This window comes from Ambystoma mexicanum, chromosome 1p (genome assembly GCF_040938575.1).
Source record: "Ambystoma mexicanum isolate Mex_15411 chromosome 1p, UKY_AmexF1_1, whole genome shotgun sequence".
In the NCBI taxonomy this organism is placed as follows: Eukaryota; Metazoa; Chordata; class Amphibia; order Caudata; family Ambystomatidae; genus Ambystoma; species Ambystoma mexicanum.
This window is the reverse complement of record NC_090921.1, coordinates 766,426,696-766,436,490: the sequence shown is the minus strand read 5'-3', so window position 1 is coordinate 766,436,490 and position 9,795 is coordinate 766,426,696. Positions and strand designations below refer to the sequence as shown.

Sequence of the window (9,795 nt, the reverse complement as noted above, 5' to 3'; positions counted from 1 at the left end):
TTGAAGACATAAATACAAATCTTCCATTTGTGGAAATAAAGAATGACAATTTTAACACAAAGGGAAAAAAAGGAGAAGGATTAGTGCATCAAAAAGAAAGCATACATAAAAATACATACGACAATTTTCCTATTAGCAAAACAACAGTTATTTATCACTAGAATATTGGAATAGATCAAATAGCAAAACATTAGAGTAAATATAGTGATAAGTACCATACTGTCTCTATTTGAAATTATAGAAACTCAAAAATGAATATTCTTCAGTGTTTTGAATCAATCCCCAAGGACTCAGGGATGAGAATGGGGTCTGCCAAAGCTTTGGGGGGAGTCAAAAAGCAAAAAATTAGATACATGTTTAACAGCGAGGACATGGTCCCATTAATGGATACATGTCACATAGGCAAAAAAAGAGAGAGATCCTGGTGTCCACAGGTGATGCTGTGAAGGACCTGTAATTCCCCTCTGATAGAAGAAAAGCGTTTCGGCGGAACAGGATTGGATAAAGACAAGAAGAAAGTGTTTTTCATATCCAAGGATTGTCCTCCGCCTTCATCAGGGCAATGTTTGGCAAGACCCTGTAGGATTGGAAAGATGAAAAAAAAAAAAAAAAGGGGGGGGGAAAAACTGGAGTGAATCTGAAAGACAAATTGCGATTGAAACTTGAGAATGGATCAACCATGGAGGCGGGACAGTACAGGATGCCTGTTACATGTAAAGCGTAAAGCACAAATGCAAAAACAGACAACGATAATAGTCGAGTCTGTAGATGTATCTCATGGCCACAAACTCATTAATCCTCACACGGAGTCGGGGAGAACTCGGAAGTAATTCCGATGCGTCTCCCCACGGGGAGGGGGCAGAGAATATAAATTGTGGCCTTGGGTCCCCTTTGGAGGAGTGATGCATGGGTCCCTGTGTGTCACCCACCCGCCGGAGGGAGCCGGGGGTGCAACAGGACCGGGCAGGAATGGCTGAATAATGAGGAAAAATGCTAACTTGAAAAGGGCTGCTGTCTAAGTGAGCCAATGGACGTGGGGTACTGATGGCTGGTGTCGCAGAGTCCGACCGTCTGATGAAGTGTATGAGGGTCCAGAAGGTGATTCGCGTACAACAAAGGCAGAAAAGAGGGACCTGTAATTGGTAGGAGACCATAATTAGTTGCCGTGGTGAGAGGACTCATCAGTAGGCAAGTGCACAATGACTCGGAGGAATATCCGGTCGGACCAGGAGCAAACGGAGAGATTACCTGGTTCGCATATGTGTCCTTGGTCCGAAGGTAGTAAAAGAGAGACCGGAAACCATCAAGTGGAAAAAGGCTGAAAAAACATCTCGGTCGACTTCCCAATGTTAATGAGTGCCACCGGGACACGGACAGTCGGATGTGGGCCCTAGGTGAGAAGAGAACAGAGGATCAGGCCCAATCAAACGGTGTCTACACGAGGTCCCTCCCTAGCACCAACGCTGGGTCCCGCCCACACATCATCCAAGCTTGTGGAGGGTGGCAGGAGCTCTCCGCCCTTCCACTTCAGTGCAACTAGGACCGCTGTTCACAGCTCCTGCTACCAGAGTATACCCCCCCTTTTTGTATTTATGTCTTCAAGTTGTGATATAAAAGTTTCTTTTCTAAAAAACCTTTTTTTTGTTCCATTATTGTGGAGGTTTCCAGCACACCTTCTGTGCATGTAAATTTTGATAAATTATCAAGACTATATTGGTTGAGACCAGGTGAACCTTTCCAATTTATTTAGACTTCACAGTAGCCAACCCAACACATACCAGTATCCTTTCTTTCTTGTTGAGATCATATACTTTGCCCCCCACTGGTATGTGAACCCACGGGGCTAATCACTGTGGCCACGATGTGGCCCATTTATGCATAGACATGACGTGACTACTGCCAGTCATAGGAGATTTCAGAAGACTGTAGACATACTGTTTGAGGTCGCTTTCTGGCCACTCATGGGCCAGAATCTCAATATATATTTAAAAGGGTATCCTGTGTGTCCTCAGTTCCAACCAAGTTCTCCCTCACACAGAGCTCCCCTACAGAAAAGAGGAATGACTTTTCCATGGTCTGATTTGCAAGTAGACTTCATTGGACCAGTCACTCGTTCTTCCAAGGGAAACAAGTACATGTTGTTTCCCTTGGAGATCTGATTGAGGAAAAATTGGTCCATATCAATCACTTGAAAAGCTACTACCACAACCAGCTTTTTTCCTGCAACTCATCACTTCAAACATCAAACCCACATCCAAACTCCTGCTTCTAGGAGACCTTAATTTAGGCCACAACGACACCACAGACAAAAACTCTACCGCCTTAGCCAACACTCTGCAAAATCTCAGCCTCACTCAATGGATATCAACCCCTCCCCATGTTCTAGGATGTACATTAGACTGGATCACAGATTCAAATTCTGACACATCGATCCTATCCAACACATCATGGCCCTGGTCTGACCACCACATCATCAACTTCCACATTCCAACTACCAAAAGCACAACAAATATAACCGCAGCACCCATTGCACCAGAGATCTTACCAAAGACTGCCTCCTCCCATTGTTTACAGAGTGCCTCCTCCCATTGTTTACAGAGTTCCTGAACACCTCAGACCTAGAAACTGACCCATCCACACTCATAGAACATTACAGCAACACGATCACACAAGCAGTCAACTTACTTGGCCCCCCAAATAACATAAAGCAATAAACTTGACAGACAAAATCACACAAGCTTCTAGTCAGCCAATCCACAAAACACACTGCAGAGGCAGCATGGAGAAAATAAAACACAGATGCCAACAAACCAACCTTCACCATCATTGCCAAATAGTACAAGAAAGCAACACACACAGCCAAGCCTCCTCCTCTAATACAGAATAGCGAATGTAAAATCAGACTCTCGTGAACACTTCACCATTCTGTGTGAGCTCAAAACCCCAGCTATTCCACTCATCAACTTTACCAAAGACGACGCCTGGAGCACCAAGGTACATGATGCCCTCAAAGAAGAAATCCTCTGGCTACAAGAGATAATTTGTGCAAAACAGCTTGTCATTTGGAACAAACCCCAGCATACATCCCATCCTCCTCCACCACATCCCTTTTCCTAGTTTAAGTTACACATTCTCTCAGAACCAGAAGTAGCCTTCCTGATATAAATTCTAAAACCAAATCACTGCAAAGGTGACGCCTGCCCGCTCCAATAATTAAAGACTGCGCTAAAGCACATGTGCCCCTCATCACTGCCATCATTACCATCTCCTTCACCTCAAGCTCAGTTCCTGACAGCCTCAAGGCAACCTGGATCATTCCATTGCTCAAAGAAAATCACTCAACCCATCCATACCAACCAACTACCGCCCCATCACCACTGCCCTTTTATCCTAAAAGTCACGGACCGAGCTGCCTACCTCCAAATCCAGGAATACATAGAAGAAAATCACATCTTAGGTCTCTGCCAATCGGTTTTCCATCCAAGACAGAGATACAGGCAGGTTAGCCCACCTAATCCTACTATACCTCCCTGTGGCCTTCCGCTCATAGACCACCTTACCCTCTGCCACCATGTATCTGCCATGGCAAACTTCTCCCCAGATGCAACCAAATAGATTGCATCCTTCCTCGCTGAAAGATCGACTTAGGGTCTTCGCTGGGGAATAATTAGCCCCACCTACCGCAGTTGTGTGTGCCATTCCTACAAGGGTTCTGCATCTCCCCCACAACATATATACAAAGCCCCTCTTTGACCACTTGGACACACTCTGCATCACATACACAAACTATGCTATGCTCAGGATTTCACCACTCTAAACTCTATCTGCAAGATCATCCAAGAATGGATGGCCTCCCTTCTTCTTTGCCTAAATGATGAGAAGAATGACAGTGTTCTGCTTGGCATCTGATCCATGATCGATAAACTCATCCCAGCCTACCACTCATTCAAAATAGGCAGAAATACAATCAGAATCTCGCCAACCATAAAAACCCTGGGTATCTACTTAAATGCCACCCTTGGCATGACCCATCAAGTAAACGCCATCACATCCTCCGCCTCCCAAACCATGAAACTCCTAAATGCCAGCAGACCCTTTCTTACTATGGATAACCGACTCACCATTGCCAGAGCCATCATCAAATCTAGGCTTGACTATTGTAACGCATTACAGGCTGGCACCTCTCAGCGAAACCTTTTCAAATTGCAAGTCATTCAAAACAATGCTCTCTGCATTGCCCTGGACCAAGCGAAACACAATCATATCTCTGAGGCCTGGAGAAAAGCACACTGGCTCCCAATTGTAGAACACACAAAGTTCAAAACCCTATCCATCACCTACGGCTGCCTCACCAATGAGGCACTAGCATAACTGTCACAAAGACTTGGGATACCTTACTCACTGTGGCCGACACACAAAGCAAACACCCACTGGCTAAGTGTGCTCAAAGTCAAACACTCTAGAGCAGGTGGCTTGAGCTTCTCATTCACCACAGCCAAAATCTGGAATTCCCTTCAACCTGCCATTCGAGCTGAACCTTCATAGTGGACCTTCAGAAAACATTAAAAAAACATGGTCTTTCAACTAATTGCACATACTGCCAGTATTATGTCTGCTGTCCTCATTCCATGTATGAATCTCACATGTAACTGGCACCTAGTTGCCTTAGGGTTAAGTGCGCTATCTATAAATGCAAAAATAAATAAATACATTGAGGAGCCATTCGAAGTTAGGGTTGAAGAAAATTATGAAGAATTAAATATGGAGAACAGAAAAGAGTAATAAGAAAGATTAACCAGTAAGTAACAAAATTAAAGTGTGAGTGAATGACTGAATAAAAATGTTTGTAGATACAAGTAAAAGGATGAATGTCAAAGATAATCAAAAGAGCATGATAGGATGTACATTTTTAAAATATATTTGTCTCAATGTGTTACTAAACCAGCCTTTTTACCCCTCTCTTTAGTGCACTAACTGGAGACTTCTTTCCAGGGTTTGAGGGATGTGGAAGCATCATCCCAATGAAACCTCAGAGAGGGGTGTAGATGTAAAAAAAAGAAAATCTCAATTTGTCCCCAAAATGAAGAGAGGGTGGAAGAAAGACTCATCCAAAGGCGACCATAAAGAATATAGAAGAAAATGAAGATACCTTGCCATGCTCCTTTTGCTGCTGCAAGGAGCAAGAGCAAGAGGGGGTGGTTTGTGATCACCTTAATACAAAAATGCAAACAAAAGCGCCAATTTAAAAACAAACATGTAAGCTTCAGCCTGCACTGCATCTGAAAAATGACGTTTGCGAGAAGATTTGCAATGTTAGCAGCCCATTTACAATCAGAATATATGTCCAAACTAGCTGACAAGGCCTGAGATAAATACATCCAGTTAATAGAACGTATCCAGCAATTTTTATTAAAATGGAGAGTTGTCCAATCTGAGATGAAAAGCACAGCATGTCATAGGCGAGGGAAAAAACAAATTTGGTTGTTCCATTGTGTATTTTTCCTTTACAGGACTGAGAATCAGCTTTGTAAAAAGAAGAACACAGAGATATCAATGAGTCTTGAGCAGGACTTTCATTGCAAAGATGTTATAATGTTGTTCTATTTAAGGTGACAATTACAACGGGAAAAGGAAAGAAAGGCTGCATTGGTGAATCAAACAGCAGTTTTGGGCCTAGAAGGCAAAGGTGCAAACCTCTCCTAGCAAGCTACAGGATATGAGGGATTTTTTCCCATGATAAAAGTGTGAACACTGGCTTTGAAAATCAACCATAAAAGTTTATGACTCTGCCTGAACCTTGTGTTTTGGGAATAGGCCTTCCATAACAAAACACATGGTACTTATTAACAACCCCATTTGTCATTGAGCCTACCCAAATGTCTTCAAAATATGCAAAATTGATTTTGAGCAGAGGTCTTTACTAGCTCTTCCAGGGAGAAGGAACTTTGCACCTTTGAAGACTGGGAGTCTGACTGAAGCGATAGAAAGTGACTTTAATTACTCAAGTGGGTGGGACTGGTTCACGAATGTTGTTGCTTTCAGGATTACTTCAAAGAACTTACACAATGACGACAAGGCATCTCTGGGTCATAAATGCCCCAGCCCTGAGCTCCAAAAGGAACTGATACCGGATGTTCTGTTAGCGGGCATTGAAACTGAAGATGACATGTAATATTTTGGAAATAAGAAAAAATGCCTATGGAAATGTTACATTTGGAATCACTTTATTGCTTGTAACTTTTGAATTCATCGTTGTAGAGTTAATTAATACGAAAACTGTTCAGGATGAAAAGCTGATTAAAAAACAATATGTTTTAATGTTTACTTAATTATGTAAATTAGGCGAATGTGAAAATCTTTGCACGGAAATGGGACCCACCAGTTAGTCATATACAACAACTCAATGCACACAACCATAACTATCAGCCAAACTGCACATACAACACACTAAAACACACACCTAGCATAACATTCAACCGCATACAACAAACAACCAGGACACTGGTCCCCCTTTACAGATACAACAAGACAGTGTGCAAAATCAAAATACCACCCAAACTATGCATGAAACAAAAACACACACCCAACACAACAACATTAGTATATAACAAACAACCGAAGCATTGAGTCGTATCCTTATGGATAGAAAAAGCCAGTGCACGCAACCAACTCATCTGCAAGCCAACATACACAGATGCCAGTTTCTCCTGGTTCTGGACCAAGCCTATCATTGCACCCTCAATAACACACCCGCCATCTTTCTTTCATGAGTGCCTGGAGACTACCCCAGTGGTAACAGTGCATGGTAAAAGATAGGGTAGCATAACATAACATATATCCTAGTGTCTGTGCAAGCGAGCCTGTTACTTTGAGATGGAAAAATATTTTTGGTATAAAAGTATCAGTGTGCAAAAAAGCAAAATGTGTAACTCATCCACCATAAGTCATGCCGAGATGAAATTGCATTATTTGATTTGTCTAAGTGAAAGTAATCTGATGATTAGTAACTGGATCACATGTGAGGAACATACTGTTCCTGAAAAAACGACAATTGTTTAATGTAGAATTATCCAAGATGACATGACATCAACTGCGAGGGAAACTTTGTATAGAATTTACTCCTATTTGACTGCAATATCATTAATACGCTCAATGAGTACCGAGGGGATGGTCTAGTGTAATGTCACTTTTGGAACTCGGTCCAAGCACATACATTAACCAATTTGAATCGAGAAATCATACACACCTCTAAAGGGAGTGTTTTCTGCTGCTTTAAAACTTCCAACCCATAGATTATGGGGACATACTCACTCGCTCACTCACTACTGAGTGGCTGACTAATGGAGGGAAAGAAGGAGAGAAAGGACAATTGATAACACAGAAATAAGACGGGAATAGATTGCTTTCATTTGGACCTATTTTTGTATTACTAGCAGCACACTGTAAGAGAAGACCTACATGGAGGTAAAGGTCTTCTTCAGAGTAAGAAACAACAGACATGCCCAAAACAGAAAGCAGGAATGCAGACTGTGGAGGGAAGCTGATACCATCTTGCTGACTGATGCTATCTTGTTCCTAGAGGGTGAGGGTTGAACCAGTCCTTAAGGCATTGTTCACCTGTCTGGGAAACAGCTAAAAAAATCATATGTAAGTACAATATTAAGGGGAAATAATACTAAAAAGGGTGATAATCTAATGGGGAATAGATTAAGCCATGCTTCTGTCAAATCATTGACTGTTAGTGCTTTTTTGCTTTACTTGCCAATATTTGATTCACCTTATGGGCAATAGGAAAAAACATGGTGTAATGGAATATATTGTTGCTCCATATATAATGATAATAACATTGATCACTTAATTAGTGCAGACAATAAGGCAAATTGGCTCTTAGCTCACTCATTGCAAGGGCACTCTTGAGGCATTGTCTTCTCCTGACATGAACATTGTATATTGCAACATTTACTGGTATGTGCATTCTAAATGTGTGCTTACTCATAAGTAGGCACATCCTGCACACATTGACATTACTGCCCACAGGGCTTTTTAATGTGCCTCCCCACCCTAATAACCAATAGAGACATCCTGAATTCTGCTGTGCTCCATCCCTCATTCTTTTCAGGGAACATATGAAGACATTTTTCTTCAAGAATAACTTCACACAAGGGTGCTAGTCCCTCACACTGAAAGCTCCAGATAAAATTGAACAGCTCAAAGCTACAAACGATTGCTGAATTACCATTGACAGTCACAGGTTACCTTCCATAATGCAGTTGCTATCCTCTTGCTGACTCTCTTCATCCCTCAGATACTAAAACGCAACATGCCACCTGCCCCTTCCTACAGTACAACAGACCAACATTTGTACATTTTGCTTTTTTTCCTCAGCCATCACAGCCACCTCATCAACATATCCAACACTGGTTTGACCCCAAATTATCCCTGACACACGCGAGGTACAACATTGCGAGATGCTTTGTATGATTTTGCCACTAGGTGGTTCCATGTCATTTACTGGGGATGGAAGCAGTTGCACAATCATGTGCTGGACCAGGGCACGTGTGTGCTGAGAGAGGGCGGAGAGTGTTACATAGCTGTCCTTTCAAGCACATAGTCGTTCAGTTACATGCTCCTCTCTCTTACAGGGGAGGATGCGTGGTTGTGTGCCTACACAGGGTACCCAGGATAGATTGGGGACCAGGACCTGGTGTGTGTCTCATCAACTGGACGAACAACTCACAAACTAAATGACTCCTAAATTGACCGGGTCCCGGATTTCGATCTGCTCCATCATTGTTATTTTGAAAACATTCATTAAATAGTACATTTTACATCTGTGTAATTGATTTATTATTGATTGATTATTTGTTTAATTTAAGCTAGACCCCTCGTTTACTTGTTAATTCACTTTGCTACAAGTTGTTATTAGTGGTATTAGTATGTTTTTTATTTTACGTCTTTATGAGATATTGGGCCTCATTCCAAGTGTGGCGGTCCGGAAACAAGGGTGCTGGTGAGTTCACCAGCACCCTTGTTTCCAGACCTCCACACTACAAGTCTGTCTGCAGGGGCCGTTGTGCCTGGCAGGGTCAGACCTGATGGGCGCAATGGCCCCTGCAGACAGACTTTTCATGGAAGTACCGGCACCTTTAGCAACAATGCTGGTGCTTCTGAGTCCCCATTCCCTTGGAGTCAGAATGGGCACTTACTGAAGCCCCCGCCTGACTTCCTGCTCCACCGGGGCTTGTAATGTCCCGGTGGCACCGGATTCACTTCTTTTCGAGGTCGGCGGCACCCCACCGGTAGCACTGGTGGGTTACCACCAACCTCATAATGAGGCCCATAAAAGACTCTTGCAGATGAATTTCTATTTTTACCATTGAAGGACTACATGTACCTCACCATGGTACATGTAGTCCTTCAATGGTAAAAATAGAAATTCATCTGCATGGCCCATATTGGTATGTACTAAACATATATTACATGAGTACACATATTCTACACACAGCATGAACACTGAATGAACACTGAAGCCAGGGATGCATGGCTCCAAGTAGCTACACAAGATAGTTTGACCGACAACTCAGATCAGCCCTGTGCGGAGCTAATGTGAGTGGTAGCCCAAAAGATTTGGCAATTGCTGAGTAAAAAGTAACATTTGGGGGCAATGCTTTGTGGGAATTGTGATTTTTCCTCCTACAATGCATTGAGCAGATGTACCTCATGAGCCAAAACTGGTGGTCGGGGCACCACTTTTCAAGCCTTTGGAAATCACAGATACCACTTGAGGAAGAGGCA

The 9,795-nt window shown here is 42.7% G+C and overlaps 1 long non-coding RNA gene across 1 annotated transcript; it reads left to right on the top strand.

The window, feature by feature from the left end:
• The first annotated feature begins 2,269 nt into the window (after window positions 1-2,269).
• LOC138580450 (uncharacterized) lies at window positions 2,270-8,828 on the top strand. The gene is made up of 2 exons (XR_011304261.1): window positions 2,270-7,647; window positions 8,643-8,828. It is a non-coding gene; the product is annotated as an uncharacterized lncRNA (long non-coding RNA).
• The last annotated feature ends 967 nt before the right edge of the window (window positions 8,829-9,795 follow it).